At 40.5% G+C, this 23,192-nt stretch overlaps 1 pseudogene across 1 annotated transcript; it reads right to left on the bottom strand.

Annotated features, from left to right (window-relative positions):
- Positions 1-960: 960 nt before the first annotated feature.
- Positions 961-18,314, bottom strand: LOC112430730 (uncharacterized; annotated as a pseudogene). Its single transcript, XR_003022155.2, has 3 exons — positions 18,202-18,314; positions 4,925-5,027; positions 961-4,477 (listed from the first exon to the last, which is right to left on the bottom strand). The product of XR_003022155.2 is annotated as an uncharacterized LOC112430730 (transcript).
- Positions 18,315-23,192: the final 4,878 nt, after the last annotated feature.

Raw genomic sequence — 23,192 nt, 5'->3', positions numbered from 1 at the left:
GAAAAAATTGTGCTCTGCTCTGGAAGCAGTTGCGGGTCGGCGATTAAGAGCGAGGTAGAACTTAGACTGTGCGTTGAATTTTAGAGGTTGCTAGTAAGAGGGAAGTTTTTGAAGAAAAAAGACTAAGGAGTTTTCCCCCTGTTTTGGATTATAAGATTTTTGGGAATAGAGGGTAGCTAACAAAGTTATTCTAGGGATTTTGGAGAAATCGCGGAGGATATTTTAAAGGAGTTTTGGCTTTGTTCGGTGGGTGGGAGCCGCGGGGCAATTTGAGAAAAGACTAAGGATTTTTTCAGGATTTACCCTGTTATTGAATATAAGGTTTTGGGAATAGAGGGGGTACCTAACAAGTTATTCTAGGGTTTTGGAGAAAACGCGGAGGGTTTTTTAAGGAGTTTTCCCTGCTTATGTTTCTAAGGATTAGGTTAAGGGGGCTGCGGGGATCGCGAGTTTTTTTCTGAGTATGAGTTTTATTCTAAATGAACAAATGCATATAAATCGAAATAAAGTTTTGCCCCAAGGCATGCAGCCTGTATTTCCGGCCATACTGAACGTTACAAAAGCACAAGTTAAACTAAACAATTTTAAAATGGTTTAACAGATTTTTAAACACATAAGCACGGAGCCCGAGAGAGCACGGTCCGGAGACACGGGCGCACCCGTGCACGCCGAGGCACACAGTCTCGGGCATACACACTGACCCGCCACCAGATGGCGTTTTTTGAGCATAAAAAGTAAAAACTTTTTAATGGCTTAAAAAAAATAAAAGAATGCTACTTGATATATAAGAAACTTTGAAAATAATCAATTAGTTGTTTTTGGGGGGGGGGGGGGGGGGGAGGAAGCAATGAGCTATGAACTAGCATATTTTTATGAATATCATATTTTTATTACTTCCTTTATTACTTCCTACTTCCTGAGCTCATGAATAATTTATTGGGGGGCCATAAATCACTCAGTTTGACATAAGGGGTATAATATCACTCTCTCATGAGACCTTCACTTTGTGACAATCATCACAGAATCGTATAAAACCCTGCACTCACTTCTTAATTACCTGGAAGCACCTTAAAGACAACCGGCCCCTCTCAACTGCGACAAATCATCTGGAGAAAAGGTAAGCATAGGAGACCAAACACTGAGGAACAAATCCTCATTTCATCCTATGATAACAGCATTTTCACCATTTCAGCCAATTCCTTTTGCACAATTTGTCTCTTGTGCTTAGGCAACCTGTAGGGCCATGAACGCACTTTCCAGGCTGCGTTTCAAATTGGTGCTGCATGAGAGTCTTGCAGATGGTCGGGGGATGAACACATCTGCAAACTACTGTTGCAATGCAGGAACATCTGCTTTATTGGAACGTGTGAGATGCTAATCACAATGCATCTTAAACACACTCATGTTAAAACTTCATGCCCACATCTTGTTTTTAAGAAAAATTAATCATCTTTTCCTTGAAGATCATTTCAGAGTTTTTAATGAGCTGCAGGAACCGTGCCGAGAGCAGCCAAGTCTCCTCCTCTGATAAACCTCCACATGTACCACTAAAAATGGATGTGGATCAAAATGAATTCATTAAAAAAACAACGTGGACTTCAAGGATACAGTAAATACACTAAAGTGAAAGGAGGAGCCAAAAATAGATGTTTAATAGGGTTTGAATTAACTAAAAGTAGTCACCTGTAATCTTTAAAATGGTTCTGATGCGTGCTGCTGTTTTTAACTTTTAACAGTTCTTTGCTGCCACTGTGAATATTGTGTTCTTTCCCTAATTAAATAAAGGTTACACAGCATCACTGCTCCATCTTCTGGTAAAAAAAAAAGAAAAAAAAAAGGTATTACATGGAAGTACAGCCCAAAACCAGTTCAGCTTGAGTTTCTTTTTTCTGGACATAAAGTCACAGCAGGTGTTGTTTCAAAGCTGGTGGACAGATTTAGTTCATTTTGGAAGTTTTAAGAGCAACTGCTGTGAAAATATTTGCTTGTTTTGGGAGAAAAGGATTTAAGAGAAGATTTTACCACAGCAAAAGTTTAAATATGAATGAAGGATTGAAATTTAACTGAGGTGAAACATGCAATGAATACATAAAAAATAAGTTAATTTTGGAAAAGCTAAAAAAGTTCAAATAAAAGAAATGATTTACATATCCATATTTGATTTTTGATAGAATACCAGTTTGGTTAAAAAAAAGAAAGAAAAGACATTCCTATAACTTTAATAGTACAACTACTAAACACTACTGTGTCCTAAGGGAACAAAGGTTAAAATGTAACAGGGATAACATTTTAGAGAATTAAAATCCCTCAAAGGAAAAAACATAAACTTGATATACATATCTATACATGCAGCTTCCTAAATGTAACATTCAGAATTATTCACTGCAGCTCCAGAAATCAGAGCTACCTCATCAGATCCAAGTGTGGCATCAGCTGACACTCTTTACAGGAGATTCCATCTGAACTCTGTGGAGCCTGATCTCAAGGTTTTTAAGTCTGAGCCTGAAACCAGAAGAGGATCTTTCTCTCTCTTCAGATTCATTGTGATCCAGTGATTTCAGTCCTGCATGATCAGGCTGATGTTTGCACAGAGCAGATAATGAAGTGAAGGTTTTTGCACATTGGTAACAGTGAAACAGTTTATTTACAGTGTGGGATCGTTTGTGTTCGGAGTATGAACTGAGATTCCTGAAACTCTTGTCACACTGGTCACAGCTGAAGTTCACTTCCATGTGTGTATGTTCATGTTTGTTACGATGACCTGATTGTGAGAAGCTTTTGTCACAGTGTCTGCACTTGTATGGTGTCTCTCCTGTGTGGATTCCCTTATGCTTTTTCATTTCATGTGCTTTTTGAACACACTGTGGAATAGTTCATGTATTTTTAATGCACTTGGTGCGTGGAAGCCTCTCCCACATTCTTTGCAGTAGTTCATTTTTTCTCCAGTGTGGCTACGTTGATGTGGATTTAGGTCCCGTTGATGATTGGAAGTTTTTCCACAAAGGTCACAGAGAAACGTTTTCCCACCACCACAGTGACGACAGGGCTGAGAACTGGATCCATCTGTGTTGCTCTGCTTTATTTATTTTTATCCTGAATGTCGCCTGAAACAAAGAGCATCTCTGCCAACGTCCAATTACTTTTACTGTTTACATTATAACACTCAGCTTACTGAGAGAAAATGAGTCTTCATTTTCCCAAACAGTTCATTCAGTATAACTCCATGAGTTTACTGATCAAACTTGTTCCAAACAATCAGGTTAAAAATACAGGATAAAAAGGTAAATACATCCTCACAGTAACTGCACTTGTAGAGTTACTTTCTGGTGTGGATCTGTTGGTGTTTATTCAGCTGATGTGGAGATTTAAAAGTCTTCTCACACAGGTCACATTTATAAGGTCTCTCCTCAGTGTGGCTAAACATGTGTTGTTGTAACTGTGCATCTGTTGTAAACAGTTTCCCACACTGGTCACAGCAGGAAACATCATTTCCAGTGTGAATCCGTAGGTGACTATTTCGGTACTGTTTTTCACTGAAACCTTTTCCACAAAAGTTGCAGCTGTACGCCTTAATTCCAGAGTGGGTAACTAGATGCTTCTGTAAGTTTCAACTTTGACCAAAAGCTTTACCACACAACTCACAGTAGTGTGCTTTAACTACAATGTGGATGAGTTGGTGTTGTTTTAAGCCCTCACGATACGTAAAAGACTTTCCACACAAGTCACAGCTGTAAGGTTTAAATCCACTGTGGATGATTTGGTGTGTTTTTAAGCTTCCAGCCTGGGTAAAAGACTTTCCACACAAGTCGCAGCTGTAAGGTTTAACTCCACTGTGGATGATTTGGTGTGTTTTTAAGCTTCCAGCCTGGGTAAAAGACTTTCCACACAAGTCGCAGCTGTAAGGTTTAAATCCACTGTGGATGAGTTGGTGTTTTTTTAAGCCTTCAGCCTGGGTAAAAGACTTTCCACACAAGTCACAGCTGTAAGGTTTAACTCCACTGTGGATGAGTTGGTGTGTTTTTAAGCTTCCAGCCTGGGTAAAAGACTTTCCACACAAGTCGCAGCTGTAAGGTTTAAATCCACTGTGGATGACTTGGTGTTTTTTTAAGCCTTCAGCCCGGGTAAAAGACTTTCCACACAAGTCACAGCTGTAAGGTTTAAATCCACTGTGGATGAGTTGGTGTGTTTTTAAGTGTCCAGCCCGGGTAAAAGACTTTCCACACAAGTCGCAGCTGTAAGGTTTAACTCCACTGTGGATGAATTGGTGTGTTTTTAAGCCTTCAGCCCGGGTAAAAGACTTTCCACACAAGTCACAGCTGTGAGGTTTAAATCCATTGTGGATGAGTTGGTGTCTTTTTAAGCCTTCAGCCCGGGTAAAAGACTTTCCACACAAGTCACAGCTGTAGGTTTTCTCTCCCTTTCTTCTGTGAGGTTTGTCGGCCTCCTGAGAGCGCCGACTTCTCGCTCCATGTTGGTCCTGCAGTGACAGAGATACAAACACAGGCAGTGAGTGAAATGCAGTCGTGGAACAAACTGAAACTCCCTCTATTAGCGGAATCAAACATGTCAACAAACACATTGTAGGTGTGTTTCCACCACCTTCTGGTCATAGTATCACATTTCAATGATGTGCTACAATGACAGTCGTAACGAAAAATACATATTGAAGAAATATTGATAAGTGGAGAAAATATTTTACTCATAAAAAATTGAGTTCAATTTTTGTTATTGTTGTTTCAATGTGTGCCGATAAAAATTATGTTTGTATCTTCTTGTAACATCTGAGTTTTTTGTTTGTGAATGTAGATTCTGTGTATATATGGAGGAGCCCGGGATGGAAAAGATAAAGCTGCTGTTAACATGTTTTTAAAAACCAACAAGCTGTGCAGTTTCAATAACAGTGTAACTGTGATATTTTTCTCACCTTCTGTGTTGAAGTCATTTTTTCCTCTGTAGTGGCTGAGCTGAGTCCAAATGGCTGAAATTGTTCCTCTGTTGCTCCACCAGACTCTTCTCCTGTTACTCAGCTGGGACACAAAAAGTATATGTATTTTATCCCTGATAAAAAAAAAAAAGCAGAGCAAATAAACATGACTAAACTCCTCAGTGACAACAATACCTATGAAACTTCAATGTGGAAACTGAGAAGCAGCTACAACAAGAAAGTCATCAGTTGTCACAAGAACCTGAAAGGGAAAAAGCCACTGACCCCCCTGCATATCACTGCCTTTACCCAGTGGATGCTACACCCTGTATATATGGACTTCTATAGATCCACAAGTCCGGCTCACACTCAATGGTAGCAGTACCACCTGAAGCACCTCATTAGATTCCACCTACTCCACCCAGACAACCCACATGGAAAGGATATATATAAATCTTATAAAGTTTGTATCCGTCTTGTGTGAAACTTGTATGAAAAGCATACAAGAGTGAAAACAGATATAAGACCCCTTGAAAATTATATAATGAAACTTCTATGTTTTGGATACTTACTAAAACAATACATGAAAGTAATGAGAAAGTGGCCGCTTTCATGAGTAAATCATATAATTTTTTACTATTTCTTTTCCATATGGGAAGGTAAAGGGTGGTTGTATGTAGGGATGGGTATCGCTTAGGTTTTATCCGATACCAGGGCTGCACGATTAATCGTTAGAAAATCGCGATCTTGATTCATACTTTTGTGCGATCTCATTTCCAAATGACAACGATTTTTTAAAAAGAAGAAAAAAAAAGACGACGACTGTACCGCATTTTGATCCGGGATGTAATCTGCATGAAAACAAGCGCTCACTGTTCGTGCTGAACAAATGACAAGGGCGGAGCCTTATACCACGTGATACAGAAGCTGTGCCGTGTGATGCTAAAATTAGTAGTGAAAAAACAACGGAGAGCACGTCAGGGAAGACAAGAAAGTGACAGGAGAAAATCCATCCCGGTCAACCACTCAAACATCAATAACGGGAACCTTATACAGCGCTTCCCTATACCCGTCGAACTCCCGCAGGCACAAAGAAATTACAGAGGCCATTACTTATCACCTGACCAAAGATATGGCTCCCATCAACACTGTGCAAAATGAGAGATTTAGGGAAACGATCAACACCCTAGACAAACGCTACACAGTGCTGTCCCACAACTATTTTTCTATTGTTGCACTACCTGCTCTATACACGCAGTGTCGAGCAACGGTGGAGACGGAATTTCAAGCAGTACAACATTTTGCAGCAACGACAAATGTGAGACATTTGTTGTTTTTATGTTTATTTATTGTTTTTATGTTCAGTCTCAACTGTTACGAAGTTGATGTGCAGTTAATAAGTGCAATAAATATTTATATTGGAAAAGAAAATCGTGAGAGAATCGTGATCTCAATTCTAAGGAAAAAAAATCGTGATTCTCATTTTATGCAAAATCGTGCAGCCCTATCCGATACCAGTACCAAACTGGTACTTTTGAAACGGTGCCAGTGCTTAAACGGTACTCAAACTGGTGCTTAAAGAATGGAGAACACAAAATTGGTCCAAAACCCTCTCATGTTCAGCTGTTTTTTTTGTAAAAAGATAACAATGTTAGCCTTTTCTGCAGCCATAGGGCATATATGGTATCACTCTTGGCTGGAAGCAGTGCTTAAACAATGGAAAAAACACAAACTCTGTCCAAAACCCTCTCATGTTTAGCCGTTTTCCATTTTTTCTTTGGTCATTTTAGCCTTTTTGGCCAGGGTGAAGGGAGTATCTGCCATCAGACAAGAAGAAAGCCATGTAACTATGACGGTGTTTGCTAGTTCACCTTACATGCATTAATGTAATAACGTGGTTAGCCTACTCAACGTAAATTACACACGAACAACATTAATCTACATATATTGTTACAAATATATGTAAGAACTGAGCCAAATTTAGTAATGCCAACAAAATGAAATAACAATATTTGTATCTTATATATGATACATTCTTCCACAGGAGCTGCTGATCCAGTTCTACACTGCGGTCATTGAGTCTGTCCTGTGCTCCTCCATCACCGTCTGGTATGGAGCAGCCACTAAACAGAACAGGAGCAGACTGCAGCGGACTGTACGGGCAGCAGAAAGGATCATCGGCACCCCCCTGCCCTCCATCCAGGATCTGTACCTCTCAAGAACCAGGAAACGGGCAGGGAAAATCATCACAGACCCCTCACACCCTGCACACAGACTTTTTGATCTGCTGCCCTCTGGCAGACGGTACAGAAGCCTGCAGACCAGGACCACCCGACACAGGAACAGTTTCTTTCCCCTCGCCATCTCCCTTCTTAACAGTTGACCTGTCACACTGCTCCCACTGCCAGACTGCAGCTGCACCTTATGTACATTTTGTAGTATTCATTCCACCTCATTCATTTCTGTATTTTATGTATATAAGTTTAGGTTCGTTATTTATAGTTGGTTTACACAGCTTTGTGTATGTATGTGTATATATAGACACGTGTGTGTGTGTGTGTGTGTGTGTGTGTGTGTGTGTGATTTACATTGCTGTGCTTGAGAGCCACCATCTACTGAAACCAAATTCCCTGTATGTGTCTGCACATATACTTGGCCAATAAACACTATTCCGATTCCGATACATCTATATATACACTGTAGGGCTGCCACGATTAGTCAACTAGTCACGATTACGTCGACTATCAAAATCGTCGACGACTGATTTAATAGTCGACGCGTCGTTTGAAGCTTTGTAAGATCCCAAAAGACGCAGGAATAAGTAACAGGATTTAAGAGTGTAATAACGGACTGAAACAGAAGATGGCAGCACTGCATGTACAAGGATGCCAGCTGCCGTTAAACCCCGAAGAAGAAGTAGTAGCTCCGTCCCAGTCAGAATTCATAGCGCAGCCCAGCCAGTGTTGCCAACTTAGCAACTTGGTCGCTATATTTAGAGAGTTTTCAGACCCCTTAAAAAAGACGTGAAAGCGCTACTCTCAACAAGCAGCGGGTGCTGTAACGCAGTCAGTTCTTCTTTTACTCTTATGCTGTTTTGTGAATCACAAGGTTTAAAACTACTTATAAACACACACACAAAGTAACTCCACCAGAGTGCCTATTTCGGGTTACTTTTGCCGGTCCAAGCCCGGGCAAAGGAGCAGGGTTGGAATTGTGACATTAAAAAAAACAATAATTGCTAAAAGAAATTTAATTTGTAGTTCTAAATAAACTAACTGCATTTAGGACGTTTTTACTCACTTTATGTCTCTTCCATGATGTTATTTCTCTCTCCAACAACATAGGTTACAATTAGATTAGCATGACCAATTATGCAAATTAGGCGATGACATAATTTAGCGACTTCTAACGACTTTTTTGGACAACCAATAGCGATTTTCCTTACTGAGGAGTTGGCAACACTGAGCCCAGCTCAGTTTCCAACAATGGCGGCAGCTAGTTAGCTTTAATATTACTCTTATTATTCTTTCTGGGTCACAAAATAAACATTTAACATGTTTTCAGGCGAGAATGTAGCTGTGTAAACCTCAAATATCTGCTCAGTTTATCAAGACACCACATATTTTCAAAAGCGCTCCGACGTTTTCGGAGACGTCTGTTACCCACTAGCTCGATAGCTAGCCGGGGGCAAGGCTCGCTAGAGCCATGAGATCACTGGACTCCCGGCAAATCGTTTTTAAACCCACCGCCGTCTTTCGCTACTCAGGTTAAACATGATATATGAGTCACTTAGATAACTTAACAATGTTATTTTTTGGCTTTTTTCAGTATTTTATTTGTTCCTGAGTAAATCAGTTTGGCTGAGATTAAAGTTATAGTTCTTACACAGCTGAATAAACTTCAAGCAGACAGCTGATCATCAGAAGTGTGAGATGCTGGAGAATTTACTCCGGTGTCCTGTTATATTTTAGATAGCAAGGAGTTTATTAAACTTCACTGAAACAATCTGCAAATTTCATTAAAATTTAATAAACTATCATCTTGTCTTTATTTTTAGTTAGCACCTTAAAAGCTTAAAGCTGTAAGCTAATGATAGTTATATAAGAGCAGATGCTGCTGGTGCAATAAGCTGTAGTTTTACGTTCAATGGATGATGATCTGATTAGTTGACTAATCGCAAAAATAATCTGTGACTAGTCGACTATCAAAATAATCGTTTGTGGCAGCCCTAAAACACTGTCAAAGATACTTGTCTTTGAGTGAAGATTTAAGGTGATAGGACATAAATAAATGCAACTTGAATCTTTACTGAAGCTCAGTATTTGACACAGAGTTCAAGTTCAATGCTGTAATAACTAATAATGATTAATATAATAATAATAACTGTAATATTGGCTGTATAATATTTACATCACCAACATGAGATAACTTTAGTCTCATGAACAACATTAGCTAATTGTTATTTACTAGCTAATCTTAAAATGACTGTTCAGTACAGAAATGAAGCCCAACAATCATGTTTTTACAGTCCCGCGGTCTCAGCCTCAGATACTCAACAAATCAAACAAAGCTCATAAAAAAATAAACAGATGAACAAAAACTGTTTCTCTTCCATTTCAAACAATGCTGTATGAAACGTTTCAGCGGTTAGTATCATGGTTGCTAGGCAACCTGAGCAGCACCATGGAGGCCAGACCGTCCCATTACACAAGCATTTCACTTTCGGTCTTTGAGGACGATTCCCGCGTGGCCCGCATCCTCCAAGGCTGCAGACCCTGAATTGGAATACAGCCTATAAAGGTGTGTGTATGAGAAGTACTTCTCAGAACCACTTGGTGTTTGCTGTGACTGCATGTAGTGGGATCAGTGGTAATAAAGCTTTGAAGAAACATACTTCAGCCTCATCTGACCCTTCTTCTCCAGCAGGAATATCAAAAGAATCGGTGAAGTCAAGAGAAAGTGAACCTCAACAGCACCTAGCCACATGAGAAGTCCGATCATTTTCTCTCTAAGCTTCTTAGACTCAGAACAAAAGTTGTCCGGCTTTGTGTGTCTGGCAAAACACTTTTTACAAATCCTGCTGGAATAGGTCTGGTTACAGCCGCAGTCAAAGCATGATGGAAATAATTGAACAAGCAAGAAAATGTAGCCCTTTCGCACCCTTCGCGGTAGGCTTCCACTACTCTCTCTATAGGGCTTTGGAGTTGACATCACAGAACGCTGGGAACGCTGCGCCATCTTCCGGGGAAATGAATCAAAACAAACACACTGTGTTGTAACGACGACTACAAGAAAGATGCTTAAAAGTAGCTCAAAATAGAAGAGACTGTATAGAGACTGATTGCGTTGTGAGGCGAAGCAGCAGCACTTGCAGAAAATAGCGTGCGTTGGAAATGTGGACCCGCATGAAATACAGCCGTGACGTAGAATCCCCGAAGACCTACCGCTATTGACGTAGCGTGACATTTTTTCGTACCTTGTCAGTGGAGTCAGCGCGCACAAGTCATTAGATATCGTCATATCGCCCAGCACTATCATGTGGACAATAGAAAAGTGTCTAGTGCCATTTGTCTTCTATCGTTTTTAACCCAAATTTTATAAATTATTACATAAAATATATAATTAACCCTTTACAACCGGTCGGAGAAGGCACTCCGTTTTACCTATTTTTAAATCCCTGTAGAACTGGAACCAAAAATTATTTTTTTGGCATGTGAAACCGGAGGAGTTGTACTTACATCTTATGCCATTAGCTTGTCCTAGGTCACGGTTTCCTTCCACATACAGGGAGTGCAGAATTATTAGGCAAGTTGTATTTTTGAGGAATAATATTATTATTGAACAACCACCATGTTCTCTATGAACCCAAAAAACTCATTAATATCAAAGCTGAATGTTTTTGGAAGTAGTTTTTAGTTTGCTTTCAGTTTTAGCTATTTTAGGGGGATATCTGTGTGTGCAGGTGACTATTACTGTGCATAATTATTAGGCAACTTAACAAAAAACAAATATATACCAATTTCAATTATTTATTTTTACCAGTGACACCAATATAACATCTCCACATTCACAAATATACATTTCTGACATTCAAAAACAAAACAAAAACAAATCAGCGACCAATATAGCCACCTTTCTTTGCAAGGACACTCAAAAGCCTGCCATCCATGGATTCTGTCAGTGTTTTGATCTGTTCACCATCAACATTGCGTGCAGCAGCAACCACAGCCTCCCAGACACTGTTCAGAGAGGTGTACTGTTTTCCCTCCTTGTAAATCTCACATTTGATGATGGACCACAGGTTCTCAATGGGGTTCAGCTCAGGTGAACAAGGTGGCCATGTCATTAGTTTTTCTTCTTTTATGCCCTTTCTTGCCAGCCACGCTGTGGAGTACTTGGACGCATATGATGGAGCATTGTCCTGCATGAAAATCATGTTTTTCTTGAAGGATGCAGACTTCTTCCTGTACCACTGCTTGAAGAAGGTGTCTTCCAGAAACTGGCAGTAGGACTGGGAGTTGAGCTTGACTCCATCCTCAACCCGAAAAGGCCCCACAAGCTCATCTTTGATGATACCAGCCCAAACCAGTACTCCACCTCCACCTTGCTGGCGTCTGAGTCGGACTGGAGCTCTCTGCCCTTTACCAATCCAGCCACGGGCCCATCCATCTGGCCCATCAAGACTCACTCTCATTTCATCAGTCCATAAAACCTTAGAAAAATCAGCCTTGAGATATTTCTTGGCCCAGTCTTGACGTTTCAGCTTGTGTCTTGTTCAGTGGTGGTCATCTTTCAGCCTTTCTTACCATGGCCATGTCTCTGAGTATTGCACACCTTGTGCTTTTGGGCACTCCAGTGATGTTGCAGCTCTGAAATATGGCCAAACTGGTGGCAAGTGGCATCTTGGCGGCTGCACGCTTGACTTTTCTCAGTTCATGGGCAGTTATTTTTCGCCTTGGTTTTTCCACACGCTTCTTGCGACCCTGTTGACTATTTTGAATGAACCGCTTGATTGTTCGATGATCACGCTTCAGAAGCTTTGCAATTTTGAGATTGCTGCATGCCTCTGCAAGATATCTCACTATTTTTGACTTTTCTGAGCCTGTCAAGTCCTCCTTTTGACCCAGTTTGCCAAAGGAAAGGACGTTGCCTAATAATTATGCACACCTGATATAGGGTGTTGATGTCATTAGACCACACCCCTTCTCATTACAGAGATGCACATCACCTAATATGCTTAATTGGTAGTAGGCTTTCGAGCCTATACAGCTTGGAGTAAGACAACATGCATGAAGAGGATGATGTGGACAAAATACTCATTTGCCTAATAATTCTGCACTCCCTGTATAGCTTTAGAAAAATTTGCATAAGAAGCACTTGCAGCAACAAAAACATAATATTCCAGAAACACGCGTTGCCGATGTTCATAACACTTCTTACGTTGGCATATACATCAGTGCAAAGTATTGCATGTCCGCCATTACCTGCCCGAAACCGGAAGTGACGTCATTTTTGTGGGCCTTATAAGCCTATGTTGATGTTCATAAAAGTCATGTGCATATTAGTATTGTACAACACTTTGGTCAACCAGGTGTGTTTTTAAAGTGCTATATAAATAAATAAATAAATAAATTGATGATGATGATGATGATGATGATGATGATGATGATGTTTGACTTTATGCTTTTCCGTATTGTTTCTGGGATCCTTAGAACTGAAATTACACTGTTGGAAATATTATAATGCATCAAAATAAACTATTTATTTTCATTTTTCCTGTAGTATATAAAAGGACTGTTACAGATGAACTTGGATACTGGGTTTTGCTGGGTAATATGACCAAGATACAGTCAGAGGTTGGCCATAAGATGGACTTCTCCTCTTCAGGTGCCCAAAAAAGGCTCTTGATCAAAACATAAACAGACCATCCGTATGGAAAGGTAAAACTAGCCGTCAACAAAAATAGAAAAATCCTACCTGCTACCGTGGAAGAGTTGTCACCGCCATAGGGCTTTGGAGCGTGATGTCACGGGGGTGGGCGTGGAAAGGATTTTGGCCTGATGCGCCATTTTCCGGGTCCAAACAAAGCGCAAGCAAAAAAGGAGCGAAGGCACACACAACAGCCATGGTTCGTACTTGCTGTGTTGCCGGCTGTGGAATAAGCTTAAAAAAGGTTTGTCTTTTTTTTTCTTTCCCAACCTGGAAGCATCATGAGGGAGCTTATATAGCGGACCTTACAAAACGAAAGCATCTAGCCTGGATAGCAGCCATGCGACAGCTTGATATCCAGTTTGCTTCCATCTCCAGATATCTGTTGGTGTGCTCCAGACATTTTTACTCCGGCAAGTTCTGTACGTTCATATCACTCTTTATAGCTTAATAATATTATCGTTGGGGTTCTTGGAGATTATAGAAATTGCAAACAAACATAGAATTGAGTGACTGTGGAGACAGACATACGTGCTATGTAACGATTTGCTAACTCTTTCGCACAACTGTAGGGAAGCCTGCCTATGAAATGAATCAAACAAATCCAGACTGGTTACCAACGTTAAACATAGGGCACTCCGAAATCCGAACGTGAGGGTTAGGGTCAGGGTTAACAAGATACGTGAAGATATCGGGGTAGGACAGTGGCGGTAAGTACTCTGGGTCTTTACTCCACTGCCGTATTTCATTCGGAAGCAGACATCTGAAACACCCGGGGCTTAGCCCTAAAGGGTAGTATGGATGTGGGATTCTTTTTTTCTTCTTCTTTTTTTTTGGGGGGGGGGGGGGGGGGTAGACATTACTGAAAGATTAATTGGAGCATAACTGAGCCACTGTGTGAGAGCTGAGCAGCAAAAGGAAATTAAGTGAGGGTAGAAATGACTGAAAGATTAATAGGCTTTCTTATGAATTTTGTTCAAAAAAGAATGACTTCATATAGGAGAAAATATGTATCACATATGCAGGACACCTTAAACTAGTTTTTTAATTAAGCAGCAAGGCAGAACAAAGTTGGGGCTGCATCAAGACACGAGGACTAAACCACAATTCAACCAGATCCAGAACTGATCCAGAATTAAAACAGGACTACAACAGTTCAAAATCAGGACCACTTAGGACTTAACCAAGACAGAACCAGAATCAGAACTAGATGATAGTAGCACTAAAAATCATCATAGACCCGCACTACACTTATTTTTTTAATTCTACCAAAAGTACACTATTTAGATTCAGAAAAGTTTATTTAATTATTTAACCTTCATATGCCTGCATAACTTAATAAATATATAACTTGAAAAATAACAAACCTGAAAAGAAACACTAGGGGCCCGTTCTTCGTACGTCGCTTACTACATCCAAGATCAAATGACACATCCAAGATCAAATCATCGCGCTAACCGTGAGCTCGCTAATCCGGTTCCCCGAACACACCTGCTGTTGACGATTACTACAGCTGGACGCAGGAATGTGACATCACTGGGTGTCGTAAAAGGGGCTACGCATCGATAGTAGAAACATTGATCGGCAACCCGCTGATTGGTCGGCGAAAATGTCGAAGGGGCGTGCTCGGTATTTTCCGGCAGCAGAGCAAGAACTCATGAGTGAGGGATTTCAGGAGTTTCAGAGTTTAATTAAAACGCAAGAGAACACTGCAAAGGCTGCAAAAGCAAGGAGAGAGGGCTGGCAGAAAGTTGCTGACAAATCAAACTCGTAGGTAATTTAATAATAATAATAATAATAATGGATTGGATTTATATAGCGCTTTCCAAGGCACCCAAAGCGCTTTACGATACCACTATTCATTCACTCCCACATTCACACACTGGTGGAGGCAGCTACGGTTGTAGCCAGGCTGCCATATCGCGCCATCGGCCCCTCTGGCCAACACCAGTAGGCGGTAGGGTAGATCTATCATATGACACTATATTGTCCAATATCATATGGCATTATATTATATTATAATATGTTATATTATATCCCCTTTCACATTAGAGCCACAACAGGACCCACAAGAACATGGGAACAAGTAAAAGTGGAATACAGGAGTATTCTACAGAATGGTAATATTTATCTCTTAGATTGCTTTGCGTCTCTTGGCAAGGTAATACTGGCCTGTAATACTCTGTTAGTTTGTTCATAACAGCAACCAAGAAAAGGGCAGAGGAAAAAAAGACAGGTGGTGGTCCTGCACCCCCTCGTCAACAAGTTGGTTAAGTAAATAATACCCTCACGGGAATATCGATATCTCTCTATGAGCACACTGTCGCGCTGAGCTAAAGGATCCTGTCTATCCCGCAATATACGCTGAATTCTGAGGACTCTCCTTATCAATCTTGCACCTTCCGCAATGGGTTGGTCGCGTATACGGACAGGACATGGCTGCGACAGGCTTCCCAAATCCACCTTCGCTTTTATAGCCGTGGTCTCTCATCTTGATTACACGAAGTAATTTACAATTACTACTCTGAAATATGAATTACATCTGTAATAATCACATACATGTAATAGAATGTTAATAGTTCATTTCCCTTTTTTAGGAAATGACCTGTATGTATCTGTGTGACATCAATAAAAGGATCAAGTGCTGCATTATCTTTAGTTACATTGATAATATTTATTTATGGTGAAACAGTGGAGAAATATCGCTGTTGCTTTCGTATAAATGAAGCGGACATACCTGCGTGGCCGCGATCTAATCCTGTTTACATAAAGTAAACCTGCTCCAGAGCAGGTTTACGCTTACGGCTCTGTTGCTATGACAGCAAGTCCCGGATGAGCTTCGGAGAACCGACTGATCCAGGATCACGCGAAATCGTCAACAATCTAATCCGGCTAACCTACTTAGCGAGGTACGAAGAACAGGCCCCAGGTACGAGATACACAAGTACCTATGATACGGATTTTGGTAAACAACCATTTGACTAACATGTGTTTCTCACCTGTTCTTGTTCCCTTACTGTTCTGTCCTCATTCTCCTCTCTCTCCCTCTTTGTGCTGACAATCATCAAATATACAGTTGAAACCAGATATTTACATACTCTTCAGATCAAAACAGATACACTTTTTTAATTGTAACATCAAATCAGACTACCGTAATTGTCGGGCTATAAGCCGCTACTTTTTGCACAAGCTTTGAACCCTGCGGCTTTTAGTCAGGTGCGGCTTTTCTATGGATTGTCCATGATTTTTATCATATCGTAAGACAATTTGTTTTGTTTGTTCCGCTGTTGTACGGCACTACGTTGCCTGGCGGAAGGGCATGTGATCAGACACACAGTATCGGGGTTCAAGAGTGGTATGTTGGTCACGTGTCCATCCGCCAGGCAACATAGTGCTGTACAAGTAGCACAAAAAACAAACTTCAAATTAACGCTACGCGTTCAGCGGGAGTCGTGGATGACGAGCGGCGATAAACTTGCGAAAAGCAAGTTATGCTCAACTCCACCATTGGAATCTGACAGCGTGGAAAAGTGTGAAAACATCCATGATCACCAACGGATGTCGAAGGGCTGGACTGCTTGTGTATAAATACATAAACAATACACACATGCTTTCAATTGTGTAATTTAAGTGATCTAGGTAGCGGTTTTGAAAGTTCAGTTAACGCTAGAAATGTGTTTTGGAGTTTGTACATGCATATACATCCGCATATATTTATATATAAACATATATAAATAAAACCACTTCTTTTTTTTACATTAGTAATTCCTTTTGTGCATAATTTTATATTTTTGTTAATAATAAATTAATTAAAGCAACAAAACAACCGAAAAGAGCCGGTTCGGAGCCGAAAGAGCCGGCTCTTTTTAGTGAGCCGAGCTGAAAGAGCCGGAAATCCCATCACATCGTCACTGCGGGGCGATTGTGGCTCAAGAGTTGGGAGTTCGCCTTGTAATCGGAAGGTTGCCGGTTCGAGCCCTGGCTTGGAAAGTCTCGGTCATTGTGTCCTTGGGCAAGACACTTCACCCGTTGCCTACTGGTGGTGGTCAGAGGGCCAGTGTCGGCAGCCTCGCCTCTGTCAGTGCGCCCCAGGGTGGCTGTGTGTGTGTGAATGGGTGGATGACTGGATATGTAAAGCGCTTTGGGATCCTTAGGGACTAGTAAAGCGCTATATAAATACAGGCCAACAATCATGTTTTTACAGTCCCGTGGTCTCAGCCTCAGATACTCAACAAATCAAACAAAGCTCATAAAAAAATAAACAGATGAACAAAAACAGTTTTGTAATAGAGTGAATTGTTGCCCCCCAGTGGTAAAATACAGAAGTGCCTGTTACAGGGCTAGTTCTTGGTTGACCAGTAAATGGACTGGTTCTTATATAGCGCTTTTCCACTCTTCTGAGAACTCAAAGCGCTTTACACAACTTGTGCATTCACCCATTCACACCCATTCGCACAAGCACAACTGACATTCACACACATTCATACTCCGATGAATGCATCGGAGAGCAATTTCGGGTTATTATCTTGCCCAAGGATATTTGGCATGCAGACTAGGGGAAGCCGGGAATCGAACCACCAACCTTCCGATCAGTAGATGACCTGCTCTACCACCTGAGCCACAGCCACCCTACATAACATACCCTATATAACAACAAAAAGGGTAGTTTTCTGCACGCTAAGAAAACAACAAGTTAGTGTGTGATGTCCTGCTGTTCAATAAAGGCACCTATCCACGTCCTTCTGTCCTGATCTTTTTAAAGAGCCTAATCCAGAATATCACAGTTTCTCTAAATACAGGCCATTTACCATTCACTAACTCGCAGGCAGTAGCTGCCCCGTCCTGCTTAGTGCCTGAGCTCAGATCATACCAATATTAGGGGGGATTTACGCACAGTCGTAAACACATACACATACAAATCCTGATTTACAAGTACAAAATATTTATGATCACATTTTGAGCCCATATTTGAGCTTTGCCCCAGAAAATGGCGCGTCAGGCCAAAATCCTTTCCACGCCCACCCCTGTGACATCACGCTCCAAAGCCTTTTGGCCTCCTTCTCAGCAAGCTTCCACTACTGCGCTCCCCCAGGCTTGTACCTGTGGCTTCATGTCCTGGGGTGGGGGTTGGTTGTTCTCCTGCCCTGCACCCCATCCTTTTGTTCATATTCAAAGACTATTTTTCTTTATGTATTCTTTCCCCCCAGCAACCGCCATATTATGATGTTGCAAGCAATCACAAACTCTACAGTCTGTCTAACTCCAATGTCTACCAAGCAATCTATTATTCTCAACAGAGCTAAACTCAACATAAACTGAACCCACATTAAAGTTAGCTCGATGCTTACCTTTAGACGAGCCCACAAACCGAGAGAAACTCCGTGATGAAGCTGGAACTCTTTCCAAAAACAGGAAACAGATCAGGGAGCAGAGATCCACGTGGTTCACGCTGATCTCAGCTACGATCCAGGAGACAAGGGTGTGCAGATCGATGCAGAAATGAATCCCAACGTTGGTAGTGGTATATGTTCCTGTAAGTTTACTACTTTACAACCGTTTCATAGAAAAGCAGCTCTCTCTGCTCGACTCCTCTCCTGCACACACAGTTTGCTCCGCCCCCTTTATCTGACTCCGCTGTGATTTGTTGCTGTGCGGTCACGTGACTCAGCTGCACAACGTAACCCAGTGGAGTGTTATTTCAAAAGTAGCGCCAATCTCCTTTTCCTAAACTCTTTTCCTTGGCCTCGATGAAAACGTCATCGTGGGGAGGACAATATGGAATCAGAACGATGCCACCTTGAAGCGAAAACGAAAAAAAATATTGAAACCGAAAAAAAATATTGTAACTGAAATAAATGTACTGAAAAATCTTGTTTTGAAACCGAAAAAAAATTGATAGTGAAAAACAATTAATTGAAACTGTAATTTTTTTGTTTTCGCTTACATTTTTTTTTTCGGTTTCAAACCATTTTTCAGTTTCAATCCATTTTTGTCATTTTTGTCATCCACATTGTCAGATGTAGCCCCCAAAATTTTTACATACTGTAGTCAAACACCTGTTTAAAAAAAACCTGTTCTTGATCTTACGATTCTTGCAAATTACAGGCCTTTCTTCTAACTACCTTTTCTTTCCAAAATTCTTGAAAAGAGAGTTGACAGTCAATGAATGACCTTCCTGAAAAAGCAAAATGTTTTACACGTTTTCCAATTTGGTTTTAAACCCTTTCATAGCACTGAATCAGCCATTTTACAAGTTTTTAATGACATATTTTTAGCCACTGATGCTGGGGACTGTGTTGTTCTTGTACTTTTAGATTTGACAGTTGCATTTGATACAGTGGATCATGCATTTTACTCTGTCATTTGGAGCACTGGGTGGGCACTTGAGTGGTTCAGGTCCTACTTGGCGGGGCAAACATTTTGTGTCAGTCTCTGTGACCATGTGTCGTCCTCCGCTCCTCTCTTGTGTGGTGTCCCACAGAGCTCAGTTCTAGGCCCCCTTCTCTTTTCTTTGTATCTGCTCTCTCTTGGATCTATACTGAGAAAACACAGCATTGCATTTCACTTCTATGCTGATGACTGTCAGATATATGTCCCTCTACATAAAAAAGGCACATATTCCATACAACCATTACTTCAGTGTCTTGATGACATTAAGGCTTGGATGTCTCTTAACTTTTTAAAATTCAATGATAAAAAGACTGAGGTGATGATTTTTGGTGGCCCCACTGAGATGCCAAATGTATATTTAGATTCCTTGGCTCGGTATGTTAAGCCAACTGTCACAAACCTGCTGGTCAAAGTGGACTGTAATGAGAAAAGATGACATTATATGCCACTGTAAATGCACTGCTGAATTGTTACCTCTCCCCACTGCCTTCAGTGGCAGGCAGCAGGAAACAGATCAGGAGGCAGAGATGATATTTAAGTTTAACATTACTCACAATATTGCCAAAGAGTCATATGGAATTTAAGCACAAGTGCGTTTCAGTAACTTATCTTTCTTGTAGATCTGTGCTCCAAATAAAGAACTTTATGCTGACAAGATTATTAGTTAAAATAACAAATTTTAAGTTACAAATCAATATTGTCTGCATGGACAGATATTCCACATTCCATATATCATCATTCAGGTCCTGCATCAATACATTTCCATATTTTTATATCTATAAAAAAAGCTGACACTTGCTAGACTCTATCAAAGGTGTGAGCATCACAGCAGATGCCTTTGTGTCAAAGTAGCTGAGGATAAAACACAGAAAAACACGAAGTTGATTTTCCTGGCCTGGGATTTTATAAAAATATTCAGCAGTACATCGAAAACGAAAGAAAACCATTAATCAACATATGAACCTTAGCTGATGCTGCTGAAGTGAAGCAGAGCAAAGTTACAGAGGTTTTATTAGAGACACAGCTAAGCGTTTTGAAATTTCGCATAATTTTAAAAAGTTTGAATTTGTTCAGTAGCCTATTGAACAGCAGAAATGAGACTTTCTTTTCAAAATTAGGTAAAAGGGAAAAAACAGAGGCCGACAGCGCTGTAAACAACGGTAGACTTGTGCGTAATAAACAAGCGAATAATGCAGAAAACTGATTTTTTTTGACGGGAAACTGTTCTTGAAGTACACATAGACAGAAAGACAGAGAGAGAGGGAGAGAGCTGTGCATGAAGTGTGATTTTATTGTTGTGGAAGTAAAACAGCAAAAGTTCATGACGATGTTTATGTGAAGGGTTGGATCTTCTTTAGCTGCTGGTTTAGTCAATATTGTTTGGAGAGAGACAAAACCTGCAGCTTCAGAATCTAGTGGAAAAAGGCCGTGAACTCAAAGCACGGATCAGCGAGCTGTCGGCTTTCAGCCCCGACCGTGTCCGTGCTGTCGTGAGAGAAAGGCGACATCTCGCTGATTCTGATCCGTCGGTGGATCCACGCTTTGTGTTTACGTCTTTGTGCAGAATCGTGTTCCTGCTCTCATTTACTATTTCAGCTGTTTGGTTGTTGTTATTTGTTGAAATTTTCTGAGGTTTAACCTGAAATTCTGGCATTTTTGTCAAAATAAATTTGTATTAAAAAATCATTTCAGGATTTTAATGAATCGATATCACATTATCCACGCTAGAACCGATTTTAATCGATAAATCGATAATTAAAAACCCACCCCTATACATAACTTTGTGGACATGTAGCCAACAGTAATGTTATAACGTTCTTTGCAGATATATAAGTGATCTAAACTTTAATACTTGCTTTTAAAAGTTTATTCTTTGGCCACCACGCTTCAGCCATCTGCTGGGGTTTTTTCTTTTTTGAAAAAAATAGCCACAGCCACCACTGCGCTATGAATTCTGGCCTATGTTGGGACATAATCAGCCTTCAAATGGGGCCTCGAGGGATGCAGACGAAGTATAGATAGATACTTACATTTTTTTTTTATCCTTTATTTATCCAGGTTAAAAATCTCATTGAGATTAAAAATCTCATTTCCAAGAGAGACCTGGCATCATAGCAACAAAAGTCACATACCACATAGGTATATAACATTTAAAACAAATACAATATCGCATACAAACATGTGTAAAATATACAATAACAGATCAAATACAAAAAGAGTACATTAAAAACAATCACACTGAGTAAAAGAGCTGTTCTCTCGTTCCTTTAAGACAGACTTAAACTCTCCCAAGGTAACCAATTCTGATAATTTCAGTTCCTTCTGCAGATTATTCCAGGAAGCAGGGGCAGCGTATTTAAAAGCCCTTTTCCCCCATTCTGTTCTGATTTTTGGGACAATCAATTGTATGATTTTGTTCGAACGAAGGTTGTATTGGTTGTGGTTTTTACCCATATAAACACATAAATAAGATGGAACCAGCCCAAGGAGAGATTTATAGATAAAAATCAACCAATGGGAGAGTCTACGAATATGCAAAGATGGACATTTAGCAGCAGCATACAGAGAACAATGATGTACACGACTTCCATAGCCAGTAATAAAACGTAAAGCACAATGGTACACAGTATCCAACCTCTTTAGGTAGTGGGCAGGTGCATTCATAAAAAGCAGGTCACCATAATCCAATAAAGGTAAAAAGGTTGAATGAATCAAATGTTTTCTCACTTGGAGGGAGAAAACAAACATAATAACTTCATACTGTCACTGGGTTTAAACTAAAGGAGTGTTCACAAGAAATCATCAGTATCAAACTGTGACAATAACAAAATGTTCATTAAAGCAATCAAGAATGAGTTTGATGTGAATCTTTGGTAATGCATGGGGGAAGCTCTGTGCCAATTTTATCAACAGCTATGGATTTTATTCTTTTCTGGATGCAATACCTTGGCCTCCAGTAACACTATATGGAATCTTAGAGTCATTTTGACCAGGATTTCTCCTTTAATGGAAATATTAAGCCAATATTTATGACTGCTTTCTTCCATTGCTGCAATATCTTGAAAATCAGAAATATCCTGTCCCAGAGTGATGCTGAAAAACTCGTTCATGCATTTATTTCTTCTTGTCGGGAATATTGTAATTCATTATTATCAGGATGTTATTTTTTTGCGTTGGGACACAGGCAGGATGCGATGGCTGCTGTTTTATCCATGTGTGGATGCACATACCCAGCTCCCAAATTGTACCCAAATACTGTACGTCCCTCCATCCAACCACACACTTTAGGGACTGTGACCACCCACTGCACATGCTCCACCGTGGTATCACTATGAATGGCAACATCATCCAGGTGGCAAACAGCATATGCAGTGTGAGGACGCAGCTATCGCTACAGCAGGTGCTGAAAAATGCCCGAGTCTTCAAACAAACCTAACAGAAGTGTGATGAATGGTACAAACCCTGCACTCACTTCTTAATTACCTGGAAGCACCTTAAAGACAACTGGCCCCTCTCAACTGCGACAAATCATCTGGAGAAAAGGTAAGCATAGGAGACCAAACACTGAGGAACAAATCCTCGTTTCATCCTATGATAACAGCATTTTCACCATTTCAGCCAATTCCTTTTGCACAATTTGTCTCTTGTGCTTAGGCAACCTGTAGGGCCATGAACGCACTTTCCAGGCTGTGTTTCAAATTGGTGCTGCATGAGAGTCTTGCAGATGGTCGGGGGATGAACACATCTGCAAACTACTGTTGCAATGCAGGAACATCTGCTTTATTGGAACGTGTGAGATGCTAATCACAATGCATCTTAAACACACTCATGTTAAAACTTCATGCCCACATCTTGTTTTTAAGAAAAATTAATCATCTTTTCCTTGAAGATCATTTCAGTTTTTAATGAGCTGCAGGAACCGTGCCGAGAGCAGCCAAGTCTCCTCCTC

This window comes from Maylandia zebra, linkage group LG3 (genome assembly GCF_041146795.1).
Source record: "Maylandia zebra isolate NMK-2024a linkage group LG3, Mzebra_GT3a, whole genome shotgun sequence".
Taxonomy (NCBI): domain Eukaryota; kingdom Metazoa; phylum Chordata; class Actinopteri; order Cichliformes; family Cichlidae; genus Maylandia; species Maylandia zebra.
This window is presented reverse-complemented; position numbering and strand designations above follow the sequence as displayed.